The following is a 20,952-nucleotide window of genomic DNA, read 5'->3' as shown; positions in this document are numbered from 1 at the left end:
AGCCCGGGCAAGCACCACTGAATTTTCATGTGCTTAATTTGTGATTATAATTCATCTCGTGATTTACGGTGAAGGAAAACATCTGAAATTCTGCCACATGTGTATTCCACCAACCCGCATTGGAGCAGCGTGGTAGAATAAGCTCCAAACCTTCTCCTCAAAAAGAGGAGAGGAGGCCTTTAGCCCAGCAGTTGGACATTCACAGCCTGTTACGGTTACGGTTATTTTATAACTGCGAAGTCGAAACGGGTAGTGTTATGTTAAATCTGGATAATTCGTATGTTTGTACGCGCTAAACTCTGAAACTATCAGTCCGATTTTAATAATTATTTTTACGCTTAGTAGTTCGTTGGAATATAAATTCTGAAATAGAAAACAACTCATATCGAGTTTTTTTTTAGGGGAAATCTTTTGTCTTTAACGTGAAATTGCTAACGTGCTATTGGTGGTAGAGCTTTGTGCAAGCTCATCTGGGTATCTACCACCCACTCATCAGATATTCTACCGCAAAACAGCAGTACTTGGTATTGTTGTGTTCCGGTTCCCAAGGTTGGTGGCGCATTGGTGATGTAAGCGATGGTTAACATTTCTTACAATGCCGATGGGCGTTGGTGACCACTTACCATCAGGTGGCCCATATGCTCGTCCGCCTTCCTATTCTATATAAAAAAAACTGAAACAACCTAAGAACCATTTTCGTATCTTAAGTAATAGTCATTTCTATGTTTAATAAAGCGGCTTACTTCTTTGCATAATTCAATGTCAATGACCTTGTCCTATGTCCAAAGATACACAATTTTTATCAGGAAGAATATATAAGATCACAAGAGATAAAAATACTGCACCGATTCGATACGGTCTGGAGCCATATGTAAAAACTAAACATCCTGTATAAACAGGTTGCACGTGTTGAGATTTTTTTATCAAATAACACTTTTTCAAACATTTTAAAATATATTTATTAAATTATATATTCAGTTTATAATTGTAAAATATATAGGGACCACGATATTTTATTTTATTTATTTTATGTTCATAGGTCTACAAAACAAAATGACAATTAAAAAATATAAATGATTACATTATGCAAGGAAATACAGATAACGTAGACGCTTGTACTAAATACAAATTTTGAGATCGATGAGCCTAATTGCTAAATATAAAATCGTCGAAACTCTCCGTTGCTATCATATTATCAGTATCACTAATTTCGTATTAAAAAAAAAACATACGTCAGTGCACTCAAGCACTCAATTGAAGTCGAAAAATTGTATTGAAACGGTTTATATAAATAATTGCAATTTAATGAATTTGTTTGAATTAAGATCTTTATACACGTCATTATAAAAGGGATGTAACATTTTCAAGGGTTATTTATGTATGCGTGTTTATATATTCCATTCCGTAAATTTTAAATGCGTATAAACGATTTGTATGTATCGTCTGAATCCCTAGTGCCGAAAATGCACAAGATGCCCGAAAAAAATTGCCGAAACTGTCGTGTTTTTTTTTTTGACATCTTCATAATTTTTTTTTTTTGAGAACTTACATATTTAAATACAACACGCGAAATTAGCAGGTTCGACTATCGAATTTTCACGTGTGACAATGAAAGTTGTACCACTTGGGTGTCCACTAGCAGCATTGCAGTCAGTGGACTCCCAATTGCAAATCAAGAGGAAAGAAAACTTAACCAGTGAAACATAACTCACTATATTATTTCTTGTAAAAAACGTCACTCAAAATACTTCTGTTCTAATAACTTTTTAATACCTGCCAGTGCCAAAACAGCAGCACAGATAACAATAAAATAGAATACAACAAACGCACGACATAGAACCACTACACTTATCAAAACTAATTGAACATATCATTAATATTATATGTTATAGCCGAGATGGCCTAGTGGTTAGAACGCGTGAATCTTAACCGATGATCGTGGGTTCAAACCCGGGCAAGCACCACTGAATTTTCATGTGCTTAATTTGTGTTTATAATTCATCTCGTGCTTGACGGTGAAGGAAAACATCGTGAGGAAACCTGCATGTGTCTAATTTCATTGAAATTCTGTCACAAGTGTATTCTACCAACCCGCAATGGAGCAGCGTGGTAGAATGAGCTCCAAACCTTCTCCTCAAAAGGGAGAGGAGGCCTTAGCCCAGCAGTGGGACATTAACAGGCTGTTACTGTTACTGTTATTAATATGTTGTATTAAACAAACATAATTAAAAGCTACTGAATTTATTACTTACGAACCTAGGCTGCCTCTCTTATGTGTTGCCAACATGTGTTAGTAACAAGTTTATGCAACAATAAGTTGTAAACGAATACAATATTGTGATTTGATTTGATTTACACGCAAACAGGCGGTACCAACAATTTCAGTCAAAACGCAATATTAAGAAAAAATAATTTGTTTTTCTTTTTTTATATGCAAAACGTTATATGAGTACTTAGGTACTAATCATTATAAGCTAGTATGAATCATTTTATTTATCAATTCTTCGATATAAAAATTCGTTTATCATATCTGTAGATAAAATTAAGAAAAAATATACAAACAAACAGTCAATATTGAACATTTTCCTTATTTATACACTATCTGACTCTCAATAAATACGACTGTTTGTATGTTCGTTACGATTAAACTACAGAAGAGATTTTAAATAGAAGTCGATCATTAATCAAAATCAAAATCGTAAATAAAAAATGTGTAGCGAAGTGTTAAATATGTCGACATTGCTAACGTTCGCCTAACTTTGAACACGGCGGCCATTATCAAAGGCAACTATCCAACTGCGCGGGATTTATTAAATCAGACAAGTGCGTTAAAACCCAAGTGCACTTTCTAATCCGTCAAATTCTATAATGGTTCGGGAATCCGACACGACCGGAAAGACAGCAGTACTTAGTATTGTTGTGTTCCGATTTGAAGGGTGAATAAGCCAGTGTAATTACAGGCACAAGGAACATAACATCTTAGTTCCCAAGGTTGGTGGCGCATTGGCGATGTAAGCGATGGTTAACATTTCTTACAATGCCAATGTCTATGGGCGTTGGAGACCACTTGCCATCAGGTGGCCCATGTGCTCGTCCGCCTTCCTGTTCTATAAAAAAAAAGACTTCAGATGCAAGACAACGCAAGCTGCGGCTTGTTACTTAGAATTTCATAAAAACCTAAGAACGTCTTATTCGCTTGGACCGACATTTGTATTTAGGACCTTGCTCTTATAAGCTAGCCTTTCAGCTACAGACAGATAATGCTTAATATGCATAGATAACACAAATCGAGTTGTTATCGATGTAAACAAAGAATGAATAGCCGTAGTCGATTCAAGTTCAATTACAAATGATATCGGAAGGTCACTCGATATTCTCACAAAACAATCGACAATGGCGCTTAGAAATTTTCGAGTTGTTATGAAAATTCGGAGACACGCTCTGCCAGTTTTACGATAAAATTCTATTATATTAATCGTTATATTTTTTCATGGACACATAAAAATGTTGCTTGCCAAAAAAATACTTTTGACTCGAAAGTTTAACAGACAGTTTTTTAAGTCATGTTTTGAAATCGAACGGATAGTATAATTAGATGTAGCCTTTGCTTGGTGTTAAGACGTGATTTATTGAATATTAAATTAAAACTTAAAAACTACGTACAATTTTTTTATTGCAAGCTTCTATTGGAATGTCGAGATGGCCCAATGGTCAGAACGCGTGAATCTTAACCGATGAACGTGGGTTCAAACTCGGGCAAGCACCTCTGAATTTTCATGTGCTTAATTTCTGTTTATAATTCATCTCGTGCAGTTCGGTGAAGGAAAACATCGTGAGGAAACCTGCATGTGTCTAATTGCATCAAAATTCTGCCACATGTGTATTCCACCAATCCGCATTGGAGCAGCGTGGTGGAATAAGCTCCAAACCTTCTCCCCAAAAAGGGAGAGAAGGCCTTAGCCCAGCAGTGGGACATTTACAGGCTGTTACTTACTTACTTACTCTTACTTTTGGGGTTAGAAATTTGGCTGACAATTTAATTTGCAAGCATTTTCTAAATAAAATGGGTCAAGAGACAAATAATATGTCAGAATAATAATATAAGAGTGTAAAGCCTCACACAATTACATTAACACGATTACATACCCAGTGATTAGAATCCTCCCCTATTGCGAAATTGTATACTAATTTCAATTTCCCCTTAGTAATAAATTTTGTATAGTGCTCGTACAGTTATACATACAATGCGTTGTCTTCTTCTTTCTAATGTCAAATCATTGATGACAGAATGAGAGAAATACGAACACACCCATTCGGGAAAAATATATTAAAGCAAATAAAAATATATTAAATATAGTAAAGCAGCAGTATAGGATAAAGTATGGTTAACACTTTTGTTAGCGTGAATCTGTAGTGGTCATCAATTGCAGTTTACATCATCTGTGTATGTTCATAAAACGTTTAAAAATCATTAAAGCTATTCATCGTCCGCCATGCGATGAATCAAATTGATATACAAATGCGGTCATTGTTATGGATACGGAACAGTGGTTTATAATAACAAACTCTTTCACTTTAATATATAATATAAAAGAAAAATGTGTCCATGGGGAAGTGACAGAGGTATCTCCATAACACCCACACAAACATTCACACCGATTAAGTGGGCTCATCATAGCAGACGGTTAAACGGGCCAATGTTTATTGGCGCTGTAATATTAACCGTTTCTTACATTGCCACAAACCTTGGGATGTTATATCCCTTATGTCTGTAGTTACATTGATTCACTCACTTTTCAACCGGAACACAACAATACCAAGTATTGCTGTTTAACGGTACCATATCTGATGAATGTGTGGTAGCTACCCAGACTGGCTTATACTAAACCACCGAGAAAATCAAACAGTTTGTACACTAGCTAAATATTTTTCCTTTATATTTCCGAAAAGTGTTAAAACTATGCGACTAAGGCGAATCTAATTCGTTTATCAAACAAGTGAAGCCGCAAGCAACAGTTACTTTTGTCAAATCGAATTCGAAAGGATAACATATTATTCCAAATATAGCGATTCATCCTCAGTCTCTACAAGTGCGTCATGTCAAGAAAGTTAGGTGACAATTATATCTGACACTAGTGAGATCGCGCTTTCCCCTCGAATGGCGGTTTAGTGAAAACGCTTAGCGGTATTTTCACCCATCTTAACATTATAAAACTGCAGTTTATTGCACTATAATTACGAGTCCAAAGTATCAAGATATACAGCCAAAAATTATTACAATTTTAAAACTAAAAATCTTATTTATTATTTTTAATAAAACGTATACAGATTTATTTAAATATAATATTGAAAAAGTATCATTGTTTATATTTGTAAATTATATACTTGAAAAGTAAAAGCTTTATAAGATTTAATGTGTGGTGTTAATTACCTGCCAGTCAATTTTGTTCGAGCAGGCAAAGTACATTTAAGAACAGTTGAATTATGGTTGATATCTATTGACGTAAATGACATTTCCTTTGGTCTTGTCAGTATATTATATACTGTAATTGGATCGCTGTCCAGAGAGTTCATATGCGTTTCGATAATAGCTACTCATTAAATACGTAATATATAGCTTGAAAGATCACATAGTACAGCGGTTCCACTTATTATTTCATTATTTGTCTTTACCGATTCATAACAACCTATTAAAGGACTGCGTAACTGACAGAAATATATAGTGCATAAGTTTGTGCGTAAGTACAGATGCACTCTATATTCCCACACTCTCATAATCCAATGAGACAATCCGAGACGTTCGGAGAGTTCTGGCGCGAACCAACGACTTTACTTGCTAGCACGAGAGCGTAAACACATCCACCTTTAATTTCAGCTTGCTATTTAGAATACCTCGATAGTAAAACTCAATCATTTTTATTTAGCCCAATATGCGGTTGGAATCCAGGACCTCTGGATCTGGAGTCTCATAAGCTGGCGGCCTGTACGCCACCGTTCTGTTGTTAAGGTAATAAAGTACTATGAATAATATAAAAAATATTCTATAGAAGCAAAGTATAAAAGCTGTGCCTTCCATTATTTGTATTACGTCACATTATGTATAAATTATCCGAGCAAAAAAACAAAAGCTTTTCACGAAATAAGAAGAACAATGGTACATAAAGTTCTCACATCGATTGTAACATCCGCAGGATTCACTTTCATCAGAAAACATCGAAAGTGTTTTAACAATTAATTTTAATTTCAAGTGAAATCACATTATGAATAGAACGTCTAAAAATAAAAACGTCTTGGTACATTTTAAAGAATTTTTAATTATAATTAAATGTTATAATAACTAGATATATACTTTTTTGGTCGAGTATATAAGCGTAAGAGTAAAATTATATTATTGGGGCCCGCCGCCCGAGGAGCCTACCCAGCAATTCGGGGTTGCACTGTCCTCCATACTCAAATTCTAATGTCGTCGTATCGCCTAAAAATTAAAATGTCTGTCACACAAAACCTTTGGTGGACAATGATGAATATAGTATGCCATATTGGATACATTGTCTTACTTAAATATCGAGTGACGTCATAGAGCCTATATTATACAAATGACTTGGGCACCGTGTTCGATTAGCGTTAAGACATTAGGAAGTAATGACCCCGCTTATTACTGCTATTATTTAAGTCAAGTTTGTAAGGAATGACAAAATTGAAATAAGATTTTATGTTATGCTTTGTAATACTAGTAAATAATAACCAGTCGAAATGGCTCAGTGGGTAGAACACATTTATCTTAACCGAAGATTGAACAGTAAGCTTCAAACCTTTTACTCAAAAGGAGAGGAGGTTCTTGCCCAGCAGTGGGGCATTCACAGGCGGTTATATTTTGCATCAACAGCACCCTCATAGATCGCTTCGCTCGACATATATTCCACTATATGAACGATATCCATACCAATTTTCTTGAGAAACGGTCTGGCCGTAAAAACATACATTTTCGCACTTTTAATATAAGAAGATAAACTTAACAATATGATAAAAACATACGTTACGATAAACGAATAAAAAATATTTTATTATCAAATGTTTGGGTAAACAGAAATCAACTGCGCTATTAAAGTAATAACCTATTTTGATAAACAAATATACGACGCGATTAAAATTAAAACTACACAATACTTATTGTTTTTAAAGATAATTGGAAATAAACATTATCGATAATACCTAACCCTAATAATAGATATGGTCTAATTTCTTCTACGAAACAACACGCTACCGTTACATATGTAAAAAATTATATATTTGCTTACATATTTATCAATCATTACAGTTTAAGGAAACACGGTTTCTGTTTTTATCTCACAAGCTTCGATAATAAAAAAACAATAACATACAAGCGTAGGTACATGTTGTTGTTTTTTTTAATAGCAGAAAATATAACACGTTATTAATCGAAGATCGCGTGATTAAATCCGGAAAAGTACATCTGAGGTTTCATATTATTCGTGTTCTTAATTCATCTCGCGCTTGGTGGTATAGGGTGACATCGTGAGGAAACCTGTTGTAAGATGAAGTTCATCAACGTAATTATAATTACACAAAGTAGCAGTGGAGCACTCTTGTGGAATAAATTTTTAAATATTATTATTTTTTTACAAGAGAAGGCTGTCCTGCAATAGTATATTGACGGGTTGCTGTTATACGACAAAACAAAGCATCAAATTTGAAATAGATGACGAGGTTATATATATTTTTTTAATTTTGATGTTCTTCTACTTGAAACTTAACTCTAATGTTTAAATAATAAAATCAATACTTTTTGTAATTTGCGTTAACATGATAAAAAGTAAATTTATTTACTTAAATGCTTAAATTACTTATAAGCAAAATTTTCATTCAGAATTATAATTAATATAAAGTTATCATTCTCGAATTTAATTTTTGTACTTTTTATTGTAAACGAAAACAAAACGGCCAACTGATCAACTGCCATTTTCGAATTTAATTTAAAAATAGCCGTGACTCATATTAAAGTTCAAGCAAATACAGTTGCCATAAAATCAGATATATTATATTGTCAATTTTATCAGAATTCTGTCGAGACGTATGTATATTATTACATATACATATATCTGTATATAATAATAATAAACAGTCACTCGATATTTGACCCGCGGCGTCGTAATAGTACAATTAATTTATTTTACGAAAAAAATTATTTAAATGAAACAAAAACATCAATATCAATCGTAATATACGCCAAGTGATAAACCTGAACTTAGCCAAAACTTCGTTAGTATATGTTTTTAAAATAATTTATGTTTTGATGTTGTTACATGTTAAATGTTACACCATTTGTGTGAAACATTTCTGTCGCCAAAAATTCGTTATCATTTAACTCTATAACGTTTAATACTTGGCTGGAAATATATCAAGCGAAAATTATTTATAGAATAACTTGAGATTTAGAATTAACGTTGCTATTAATAATGATTGTAAGTTCGACATGATGATGAATGTAAAGTTAAGGAGATGTATCTTCATGTATAAAAAGTGACCCTAAAATGTATGAAATTTAGATGACGCTGATAAAGACTTCTATGAAATACCTCTCCTTACCTCTACGTATGCTGCCCCAATAACTCAAGTAATAAACTTGTTCGTTGTAAACGTGATCATAAACAAAGCCTCGTGCGTTACTCGCACTGAATTATTGCCATTTGATAACACGCGCACCGATAAGAGTATCGGCCATTGTTATGCGTATTTGGAGCAGAAATAAAAACGATCATATTATGCATACATATACGCCGTGATTTAATCTGTGCCGCTGTCAATTCCAAATGTCATTTTTATTATCTGAAAACCTGACGGTCGTTCTATAAATTTTGTTTAGCGTATGCAGCTGTGCAGACATATTATTGTGCACAAGTGTGCGCAAACACATGTGCACTTTCTATTTCCTCACTTACATAATCCGATGTCCCATGAATCCGATCTTTAAGTGTTTTCCGAGGCACGGAAGTGTACACACTCTGTCCTGCTACTGAGAAGCTTCAACCCTACCCCACTATGTTTTTATTAGCCTGACCTGGGGTTTGAACCCAGAACTTATACCTAGCCACCAGACCAACGAGGAATTCATTCACATACTGCATATACAGACCCTTCAAGTTTTGCAAATGCTTTTAAGAGCCTACTTGATTGTATTGTATTCAATTGATTACTATTTTAAATTGCTCTTCAATTATGAAAAGGGAGAGTTTTCAATGCAGACCTGCCAATTAGTAATATTGCGTAAGAAGGTTAGACAACTCGGTCCTGGCTGATGATCTTATTACGTAAAGCTAGAATTATATTATAAACTATTATATATTTAATTATAAATGATAAAAAGCGTAGAGCCAGCATTCGTTGATGATATTATAATGTATGAAAATCAAATAAAATATTATATAAATAATATTATTATATAAATTTAATTGTATGTAATTAATACGTGCAATTTAATTAATGAAAAAAAGTAAGTAATAACCTAATTTACTGCCGGTTATTTTCGATGTAATTACATACTAAACAGGTGGTGAAATTGCTTTTAATTTTAATCTTGTAAGCTGACGAGGCAGAAGGCTTGTAATTGTCTATTTGAATATTTAGATTATGAAACAAAAATGAAATTAAAAAAAAATCACTAATTAATTGATTCGTTTCATTATATTTGACAAAACAAATTTGTTTAATTTGTATAAATATATAATTTGTTTTATGTTCTTACTTTAGACAGATAGATATTTATTTGCATTATATGTGTACATTCGTGGATGTCAAAACTAATTATAAAATCACAATGTGAGCGGAATCGGCGTACAAATATTGCTCTTATTATATAAAGTTAGGTTAATAGGTATATTCCTGAATATATTTTATATTGCTGCAAACAAAGATATATTTATAATAAAGTTGTATCATCCTATCATATATATAACATACAATTATTCTCCAATAATTAATTATTAGGTAATTGAATGTATGTTTTGATTGAAATGATAAATTATTATTACTTGAAAGTAAAAATTTATGTAACGGTGACGTTTCTTTCTTTAAATTAAGATTAAAGAAAAACTTTTTACTTACATTTTATTAGTATGCATCTTTATATAAAGAGTTATTACAAAGTTATGCCTATGGGCCAAATTGTACTTGATACTTTCACATTACCACTCTACGATTTGAACTCGTATCAAAAGATCTAATAGATAATTTTATCGTACCTGTAATGTGAATGAAATGAAAACGATTGACGCTTGTCAATATTGATTATATATTATGTATTTTTTTTTATTTTAACTATTGTGTAGCGTGACAAAGGTGATACAACAAAATCCTATAACTGACAGTCATTTAGCAAAGTAAGGTTTTGCAATTGTCTCAAAATAAATAGATGACAACCAGTTACCATCGCGTTATATATTTGCTCTATTATAATCTATATTTTGTTTTTCTCCTGTCGGTGCTCATCGTCAGTTATCGGTCGGTAGGTATTGTTACAAGTTTAAAAATGCGCATCCAATGTACGTACTTAACACTATATACATACATAAATACGTTTATTATACATATTATGTAATAAATTGCGGGGCATTGGCATTCAAGACGTCGACTTCCCGGTCGAGACACTTGATGTTATGCAAGACAATTCCCGTGAAAGCGTGGCGTGACGGGCGCTAACATAAACATATGATTGAAAATACAAAGCACGCGAACGCACGTGAGATTTGATTTTTGGATAAAGTGTCTATGACCGAGACACGATAGTTTATTTAACAACATTATAACATTATTTTTCAAATAGAGTAGAGACTAGTGTAAAGTCATCTGGGTATGTTCAACTGCCTTTCAAATGATTGAAGCGATGGTTAATTTGAAACTGTTAACAGTGCACATGTCAAAACAAAGGTGACAACACTCCTATCAGGAGATTGTAAAGGAACTTGTCTTGTCTGTCTGGTATTCAGTTTTTATTATAATAATAAACATTAAAAAAAAAATAGTTAATTTAACGAGCATATTTTCTTCATTAAAATACGAGAAATATTTTTGTAAATTAAACAACTTAGCAGCTGTTGAAAAACCTATATAAAAACGAATCATCATAAAAAAAACCACGAATTTTAGAACACTTTTTGTACTCAAATCGTTAAATTCGCAAACTTTATGTCAATCAGGATGTGTATTTGGCAAATCTACCTCATTTGTAAGCTCGTGGGGTTCTTAAAATAGCTTTGAACCTACATAAATTCATGTTTTATTCAATAACTAGTACGAAAAATCAAGCCCATACGTGGAAAGGTTACAATTATTTGTATTTGTACGCTGTACGAATGAAACATTTACGAACTAGTTTTTAAACTGTTAAGATTACTTAAATTATTTTAAGGTTTGTTCGTTTTAGACGTTACTATATACGTTTGATGTATGTATTCAATGAGATATTATACTGCAATAGGGACTTTATTGATCTCATATTTTATTTACTTGGATAACAGAGCGTGGAATCAAGCAATTACATTGAAATTTCTATTATTGTTTAATATACATATATTAGCCGAGATGCCCCAGTGGTTAGAACTAAGAACACGTGAATCTTAGCCGAAGATTGTTCGTAGATATGCCTCTGAATTTTTGTGTAGTTAATTTGTTTTTATAATTCACTTTTTGATCGGTGGTGAAAATTAGTAGTAGCTCCTAATCTGCTCCTTTTTTTATTAGGTCACAAATAAAGAAAAATGTATTCGATTTTCGGAACACCGTTCAGTTCAAAATGATTCAGACGTCATACATTGTCAACTGTCAAACGTCACAAATGGCCTACTACTATAAACCATGACACTGCTAGAATAATCTATATGACGCTTCGTCAAATATAATAAATTTAAATAGGTTATACAAAAACAAACATTACAATATAATTGTTTTTAGTTTTTATTTATAATCCATAATCAATCATACGATTTTACATATATAGGTAGATTATAAAGTAACAGATAACAAAGCATTTCTTAAATCCCAAATCTAATTAAATAATCATGCTATGCTAATAAAAATAGTATCTGTAATCTACCATAAACCTAGATTTGCTGATAATTGAAATTATTTTACAATTCGGATTAATTTTGCTGCACCTTCTTCAACTTACTTTATAAACAAAGTTATTTTTAATCTATATTTTCCAGTATTTAAAATTGAAAACAATTATGACCCCTAAAGATAGAATTTCAAGATATAAAATTGCTAAGAATGATTATTATTCTAAAAAAGGACTAAATGTCAATAATAAAAAACAGGGGTTTAGCCTTGAACCCAGAACAAAGGAATGTTTTGTTTAAAATTGAAAGTCGAGCGTAGTGTAGGCTAATAAATATGACCTTCGTAAATGGTGTCGAGCATCACCGCCGTCAGTGCTACCCGTGTCATGTTACATGGCCCAAGAGAAAATAATGTATGTGTACAAATATATTATAATATAATAAAAAAGTATGTTACAATGTAATGCAAAAAAGTTCTTAACAGTTTTTTAGTGATCATTATGATAAAAGTAATTTAATATACGAATCTGCAAATCAACTACAGATAAAAAAAAATATATACCTATATTGATTTTTGAATGCCCGCAAAAACGTTTTTATTGTCATTGTTTTTGATTACATAACAATAATAAATCAGGTGATAAATAAAATAAAAATTAGTGGATAATAGTTGTTATATTTCATATATATTTATTAACCACACACATTCTTTTTTAAAGTTTGTATAGAATTACAGGTATATCGCCTGTTATAACTTACAATTTTATTTGTGTTTACAAACATTGTGTTTTAGATAAGTTCAACTGATATGATTTGATATCTGAAAGACGTTTTTGTTGCTGGCTGCAATACCTACTCAATGGTGCAATGCAAAACGACCTAAATGTTAATATAATCTGAACCGTCAAATCGTGGCAGAATGTTTGGTACATGTGTCGTGATAGTTTTATCATCCTATCAATTTGAATATCGAATGACATACGCCAATATACATTCAACTTTGTCAGGAAGATAAATAAGTCTGTCCGACTTATCAACTGGCTCTAACCTCAAAATTGTTCTTGAAATTTGGAAAGCAAATTTATCTCTTATCGCTAAGTGCACATCATTGTACCAAATTAAGTGCTATTACAAACACAAGTATGTAATCAGTTTATCCCTTTGATAAGAATGCGTATTCTAAATTTTGTGGTACTTTTATATTATAAGATTCATATCAAATGATGCGATCGTAAACATAATATATTCTAATATTGGGTGATTTATATGTTATTATACCCCCAAAATCAGAATACACTTTATTCAAGTAGGCTCCAACGAACACTTTTGTTTCGTAATTTTACAGGGTTAAATTAAAATTACAAGTATTGGTTCGAAATGTTGATGATTGATTATCGAGATGAAACGACGAGAAGCTCAACAGTTATAATATTCACAAATGAAATTACAGCATCAACTAACTATACATTCAATAAATATTACATATCCTGCATGAATGAAATACAAAAACAAGAAATCCACGCTTGATTTAATGTTTTTAATCATATATTTAGAGCCGAGATGGCCCAGTGGTAAGAACTCGTGAATCTTAACCGATGATCGTGGGTTCAGACCCAGGCAAGCACCACTGAATTTCATGTGCTTAATTTGTGATTATAATTCATCTCGTGCTTTACGGTGAAGGAAAACATCGTGAGGAAACCTGCATGTGTCTAATTCCACGGAAATTCTGCCACATGTGTATTCCACCAACCCGCATTGGAGCAGCGTGGTGGAATAAGCTCCAAACCTTCTCCTCAAAAAAAAAAAAGGAGAGGAGGCCTTTAACCCAGCAGTGGGACATTCAAAGGCAGTTACGGAATCATATATTTTAAATTTGTATATTTGATCAATATAATTAAGTAAATTATTATTTAAGCAGAGGTTAATCACCCTAAACGTAGCCAAAAGTTAAGCCTTTCGTTTTGTAGATCTTATATATAAATCTAACCGCCCCACGCGGTCTCATCAGAGTTATTATACATACAGTAGCAAGCATTCCTCGAGCATTGCTATTAAATCAAAATATTTCTTCTAATCCAACTGGTTGTTTCAGAGTGCGTTCACACAATAAACAAACTATCTATTATTATTATCTATTATATATAACTATATATAATATTATATTATCTACTATTATTGAACCAAAATCAATACATCCTAAGAAGTCCTATTAAATGCCTTTTTCTTATTAATAACAATGACAATAGCACTAGGCATTACAATTAGTCGTTTGACCCGTAACTTTCGATCACGATCTATTAGTACCTAATGCTCAATAAATAATATATGTATATATAAAATGAAATAAGCTCCATACCTTCTCCTCAAAAAGGGAGAGGAGACCTTAGCCCAGCTGTAGGACATTCACAGGCTGTTACTGTTACTGCTCAATAAACTTGTAATGCCATGTGATTCTGTATAAGACCCATAAAGAAACATTATATCTTCAATACCCATTTAGATTTGGATACAGATCGATCGTTACATCACGATTTCTATAATGCCAAGGTGACGGACACATAAGAACATCAATTAATGTAGATTTTTTATTCCTATTCATTATACAACACTTAAATAGCAAAATTTAATTGTTATCGTTTTCCAATTACCTACTCTTGTAATGACCTTTATGGCCGCCAAATTTAGTGGCTTTTTTATCTTTATAAAAAAGCAATTATTATGAATACTAAAAAGAGATTTTATTATGACTACAATTACATATACAAACTAATTTCGTATAAATAATTATCAATGTCCTAATGCTGATCAAAGGCCTCCTCGTGAGGAGTTAGTTTGGATTTTGGTGGATTTTATGTTAACTGTTGCAGGATTTAACAATGCTGGGGCCTAATTATCGACTATTGTTATGATAGTTAAGAACTAAGTTTGGTTTTGGCACAGCGGTATATGTTAACATCATATCGGTTCGGTTCCGATTCGAATAAATACAGATGATTCAAAGTTGGATCGGAAATGAATTGGGCACGTATCGTAATCGTTATAAATTAGTAGAATTCGACCCCAGTATGTACTTCGATATGTCGAATTTCACATCCCATGTCACATTACTGATGACAGAAAGAGGAATCAGTTTGTAACTAAACGTCCGCAATACAAGGTTTATATGAAGACGCTTGCTTTGAATCAAAAACCAGTTAAACAACATGTTTGTTATCACTATCTTCATAATAGTAATATTCACACCTAAACACACACTTAAAGCTTAAGCCATAAATTCCTCATTACTCACAATAGAACTCTTTGTAACCGTTACTTACTGACTTTTATGACTCATGTTTCAAGTAGTAAGTAGTACTTATTTAGTACCAAATTAAATATGATGACTTTATTTATAATATTTTTAAGGCTTAGGTAGAAATATATACGTCCAATTAATCGCACCAAACATGCAAAAAGAGACAAGAAATAATATAATATTTTTATACAGTTGCAAAATATTATCTATGTAATCTAACAAAAAAAAATTAGACCACAAATCTTTTGCCGGTCCAAGGCCTGCTCGTGATTGTGAGACGAAATAATAAAAGTATTAAGTAACAAACTCAATGATTATAATAAAGTTTTATTTCAGACATAAAAATATTTATTGATTTTCATTTTTAAATTTAAGTATTTACTCAATTATTTAAACATCATAATTATTTTATGCCAATAACTCAAATTATTGCAAGCAATTAATTTAGAGTAGTAAAAATAATAATGTTTATTTACTCAATGAAGACGTTTACAAAACATGATTACTTCAATAAGATTTATTATGTATTGATTGACTTAAGTAACGTTTTAATAACAAAAAAGCCAGTATCGTGCTTCCCCTGAATTTATGAGTTAACATAGCATTGCATTGTGTGTGATAATTATTTATTGTTTGTTTTGTATTTAGTTAATGCGGATTTATTTATTTTCTTATATAAAAAGTGCATGTCGATAAATAAACCATAATTACGCGGGTAGTTTGAATTTTAGTTTACGATAAAAACGTTAAATTATTTATATAGCAGATATTTCTAATTTACATCACTGTAAAATAGTACGCTCGTTAATTACCCCAAATTAGTAAATTGTAATTTGTCATAGATACTTAACTTATCTAATTGTTTATGCCTTATTTGCCATAGAAAATTTAAGTATTAATTGTATTTTTCAACTTGAAAAAGAATAAAAACAATTCCATAATACGCATTCGATCGTAAAATTATCTCAATTCAGGTAAATTGTAACAGAAGCTGATTAAGAAATTTGAAATTTTCACTTACAATACTTTGGCCTTTGAAGAAAATGTCTTTCCAAACTTTCCCCAAAGCTCCGATACACGAAATCACAACACTACCACAAATTATACGAGTGTTTGTAATGTGAAACCTATTTTCTTTTTTAATTGTTAAAAGAAAAAATATTTGTGTGAAATTCGAAATTCAAAAAAAGCGCGCACAACGCGTCCGTCGCGGCTGCGCGCTCTCCACTAACTGCCGCTGACGCGTTCAGAAATCGGAGAATGCGACGCGTATCTCCTGAGCCATTCTCAACACATGCAGTCTTTGTCTTAAAAAGTTTAATATAAAATTTGAACGTAAAATATTATTAGCAGTCATGAAATCGTTATGTTATGAAAACTTCATTTCAATTAAACACGGTTCAATGTTCCATTCGGATATTTAGAAACGGTGGGTAAATTTTCCACAAGTCAGCTATATAACGTTAAAATATTACCTAAAAATATTAATATAAAATAAATAAAAGAATTATTTTTAATCTTGTGAGCCCTTGCCTAAACAAACTATATATATAAACGACATACAAAGAATAAAAAAAAATCCTACGTTACAAAAGAATATATTATCTACAATCTATAAAGAATATTTTATTCCATTTAAGTATTTAATTTGTGTTTATAATTCATCTCGTGCTTAACGGTGAAGGAAAACATCGTGAGGAAACCTGCATGTGTCTAATTTCATTGAAATTCTGCCACATGTGTATTCTACCAACCCGCATTGGAGCAGCGTGGTGGAATAAGCTCCAAACCTTCTCCTCAAAAGGGAGAGGAGGCCTTAGCTCAGTAGTGGGACATTAACAGGCTGTTACAATTACAATTACAAAAAGTATTTAATTTTATCTGTATAATTCTGTCAAACAATATGGATTTAGAGATCTGGTGGCACTGGGGCAACATAGGATTGGAGGTACCAAATCATTTTCCAAATAAATTAAACATTTTTCATTTAGCTGTATTAATAATAATTTATTTCTGAGCAATTTAATTTATTTTAACAATTTGCTACATTAAATGTGTATATTTGGAATCGGATGTTTTTTTGTTTTAGACATTTCTATTCTTGGAAGGCGTCGAGTCTGGTCCCGAATCCCTCTAAATCCGACCTTGTTATCATACATTATAAAATTCATTAAAGAACCAATTTTAGTGATCAAATGATAACATGTTCAGTTAGCGCTTACATTGCTGAAAAGTTCGTCAGCAATATAAGCATCTAATTTCTGAATTTGCAATTTTGTAACCGAATCGTGACCCAAAAAATATGATTAAATCGAAAACAAAATCTGGCATTTCAAGCAATTCTTTATGTTAATAAGTTCACATAAAATAATCACTCGCTTGACAAATAATATTTTTTTTTTATATATAGAATAGGTAGACGTATAGGAATAGGACGGACGGGTGACCACTTACCATCGGCCCACGATGGTAAGTGGTCACAGCGATTTACATTGCCAATGCGCAACCAACCTTGGGAACTAAAATGTTCTGTTCTTTGCCTGTATTACACTGGTTAGTCATTACAGGTACAAGGGATATAGCATCTTAGATCATGACCGCTTGAAGGAATAGCTTATTTTATTGTCTATGGGTGAAGAAAACCATTTACCGTTGTATTTCCCATTTGCTCTTTTGCTTTCCTAAGATATAAAAAATTTATAACTTGTCAATTTTAGTACTATCATTAAAAATTTACAACCATTTTAACAAGATATAAATCTTAAAAGTTAAAATAAAATAAAATGTCGCATTTTATATAAACAAAAAAAACTATGATAATAAAAAAAATAATTAATAATATAAATTATTAAATTTGGATGTAATATATTATCATATATTACATTTAACTTTCCGAATTTGATAAATTAAATAATTCTTACATAAAAAGTATAATACATAAGTTTGTAGTGTGAATTCGTCATGCGAAATTAAACCATATATATACAGGAGTAGAATAAAAATGGCAATACCAACTGCTCTCATATAATTCGTACTTTCACTATTAAATTTGTCAATTTAAATTTTTAAACATTCACGAGTTGAAGATTCTCTCTCTACTCTAAGATAACTTATTAAAGATCATTCTGGCCATTACAAAAGAGATAAATATGTCTTAAAATATTTATCAATAGATAAATATTTTAAGATATTTATCAATAGAATTAATTTAAAATAAAATTAATTTAAAATATTTATCAATAGATAAATATTTTAAGACATATTATGATTATAATGGCCAGAATGATATATATTATCAATAGAAGGTCGGTTTTAGTTCTTTTTTCAAAAAAAATTTTTTTTGCATTTGTCATACTCTGCAAAGTATGTGACCATACAGCCAACACTTTTTTATGTAGAACTATAATGTAATGAAAATTCAAACTTGAAAATTATATAAGTGTCATCACAAATTATACTGACTAGGTGATTATATAATGTACAATGAAATCTAGCCTACAAGAATATTTTATTTTTACACTTTACTGCAAAGATAAACGAAAAACAAAGTCAAAGAGGTTGGCGTACATTTAATGATAGTTTATTTTATTATTTGCAGTTGCTAGTTTTGTTTTCTATATAACTGAGTGCAATGAACTATTTGTTAAAATATTTTAATATGAGTTTATTGTGTTAATGACATTGTTTATTGAGAGATATTTTATTAACGAAAGTAAAATAAGTCAGTGGTTAAAATGTATTTAAGTATTGGCTTTAGCGCGTAAACTCTTACGAATCGTATTTACACCACAGTCTTTGGTTTATAGTTAACGCATTTAAAATTAAGCCAAAATTATCATAAAATCGTTTTAGGCGTTTTAGCTTACAAGGAAACTTTTTTTGTGACTTTTAGTCAAGTGTCAAAGAAGTCTTTACTGCCAATAGATTGTCGAGATATAAATTAATATAAATAAAATAAAAATTTCCAATATTGAGATAAGTTAGACACCACCTGCAAAAAATCAAGATAGTCATGTTAATCTGTTTTTTAATTTATTTCAGAAAACTTTAACGAGCAAATAATCCTGCTGTCATTAAAATATATAAGTACTTCTTACACCGTAAATTTGCCGACATCTAAGGTAGTTGTATGTACTGGTGGCTGTAATCGCACTGGCTCAATCACATTCTGAGTTGTTCTTTACCGTACCGTAACAGCCTGTGAATGTCCCACTGCTGGGCTAAAGGCCTCCTCTCGTCTTTTTGAGGAGAAGGTTTGGAGCTTATTCCACGACGCTGCTCCAATGCGGGTTGGTAGAATTCACATGTGGCAGAATTTCAGTGAAATTAGACACATGCAGGTTTCCTCACGATGTTTTCCTTCACCGTAAAGCACGAGATGAATTATAATCACAAATTAAGCACATGAAAATTCAGTGGTGCTTGCCCGGGTTTGAACCCACGATCATCGATTAAGATTCACGCGTTCTTACCACATGGCCATCTCGGCTTCAGTTGTTCTTTCAATCAATCAATCAACAGCCAATCGTTGTCCACTGCTGAACATAGGCCTCTCCCAAGGTGCGCCAAAGCTCCCTGTCCTCCGCCTTCCGCATCCAGTTGGTGCCCGCCACCTTCTTGAGGTCGTCGGTCCACCTGGCTGGTAGTTGTTCTTTGGTGGTAGTTTAATTGGAGGATACCCCCGCCCAGATTAGCTTGCATTAAAGGTACAAGTATACCCTTACTTATCCCCTGTAAAATCATATCGCTAATTTTTTTTATTGTATTAAAAAAAAATTGTAGCACGCCAGACACTATTTCAAAAGCGTAAACATACTTTCTATTCGAGATAAATATTATTTATATTGAGTATTATCTGCATTAAAAATTCTTTGTTTTTAAAATTTATTTAAAATAATTAAAATACATGAAGTTTTTGTTATAATCTAGACGAATTCGTTAGTTACCTAGTTTCTCTGAGACGAAACGTAATTAATTTATAAAACCAGTCTGAGACTAAGAATTACGTAACATTACTTTCCCTGTTATAAGATGCAATTTAAAAAATAATACATCATTATTTTTAGTAAAATATATAATTATTGCGTTCAAAAATATGTTATTGTAATAAGACATAAATTACGTTAAAAGGATCGAAAACACAGATACGACGAGGCGATTTGAAAGCAATTGAACTATAAATATATATTAAGTTGAAACACAAGTTGTAACAAATGAAATAGATACATTGTGGCAAACGGGCCACCTGATGGCAAGTGGTCACTGCCCATAGAAATTGGCGATTTAAGAAATATAAACCATTGTTTTCAATGCGCCACCAACCTTGGGAACTAAGATGTTATATCCCTTGTTCCTGTAGTTACACTGGCTTACTCACCCTTCAAACCGTAACGCAATAATGCGAGTATAGTTGTTTATGGGTAGAACAGTGGTACCTACCCAGACGGACTTGCAAAAAGCGCTTCCACCTAGTATATACATATAATATGACTGCCTCGTTGGCCTAGTGGCTTGATATAAGGCCGCAGACCCGGAAGTTCTGGGTTCAATTCCCAGGTCGGGCCATAAAAAGTTATTGGG

General features: G+C 32.0%; 1 protein-coding gene across 1 annotated transcript in view; it reads right to left on the bottom strand.

Moving 5' to 3' along the window:
* LOC126771810 (SH2 domain-containing protein 4B-like) overlaps positions 1 to 16,592 on the bottom strand; it is a 41,228-nt gene extending 24,636 nt beyond the window's left edge. The window contains exon 1 of the mRNA XM_050491916.1: positions 16,394 to 16,592. The gene's annotated coding sequence lies outside the window, so the exon portion shown is untranslated. The remainder of the gene's footprint in view (positions 1 to 16,393) is intronic.
* Positions 16,593 to 20,952: the final 4,360 nt, after the last annotated feature.

Source organism: Nymphalis io, chromosome 11 (genome assembly GCF_905147045.1).
Source record: "Nymphalis io chromosome 11, ilAglIoxx1.1, whole genome shotgun sequence".
Classification (NCBI taxonomy): domain Eukaryota; kingdom Metazoa; phylum Arthropoda; class Insecta; order Lepidoptera; family Nymphalidae; genus Nymphalis; species Nymphalis io.
Note: the sequence above shows the minus strand (reverse complement) of the source record. Positions and strands in the feature narration are given on the sequence as shown.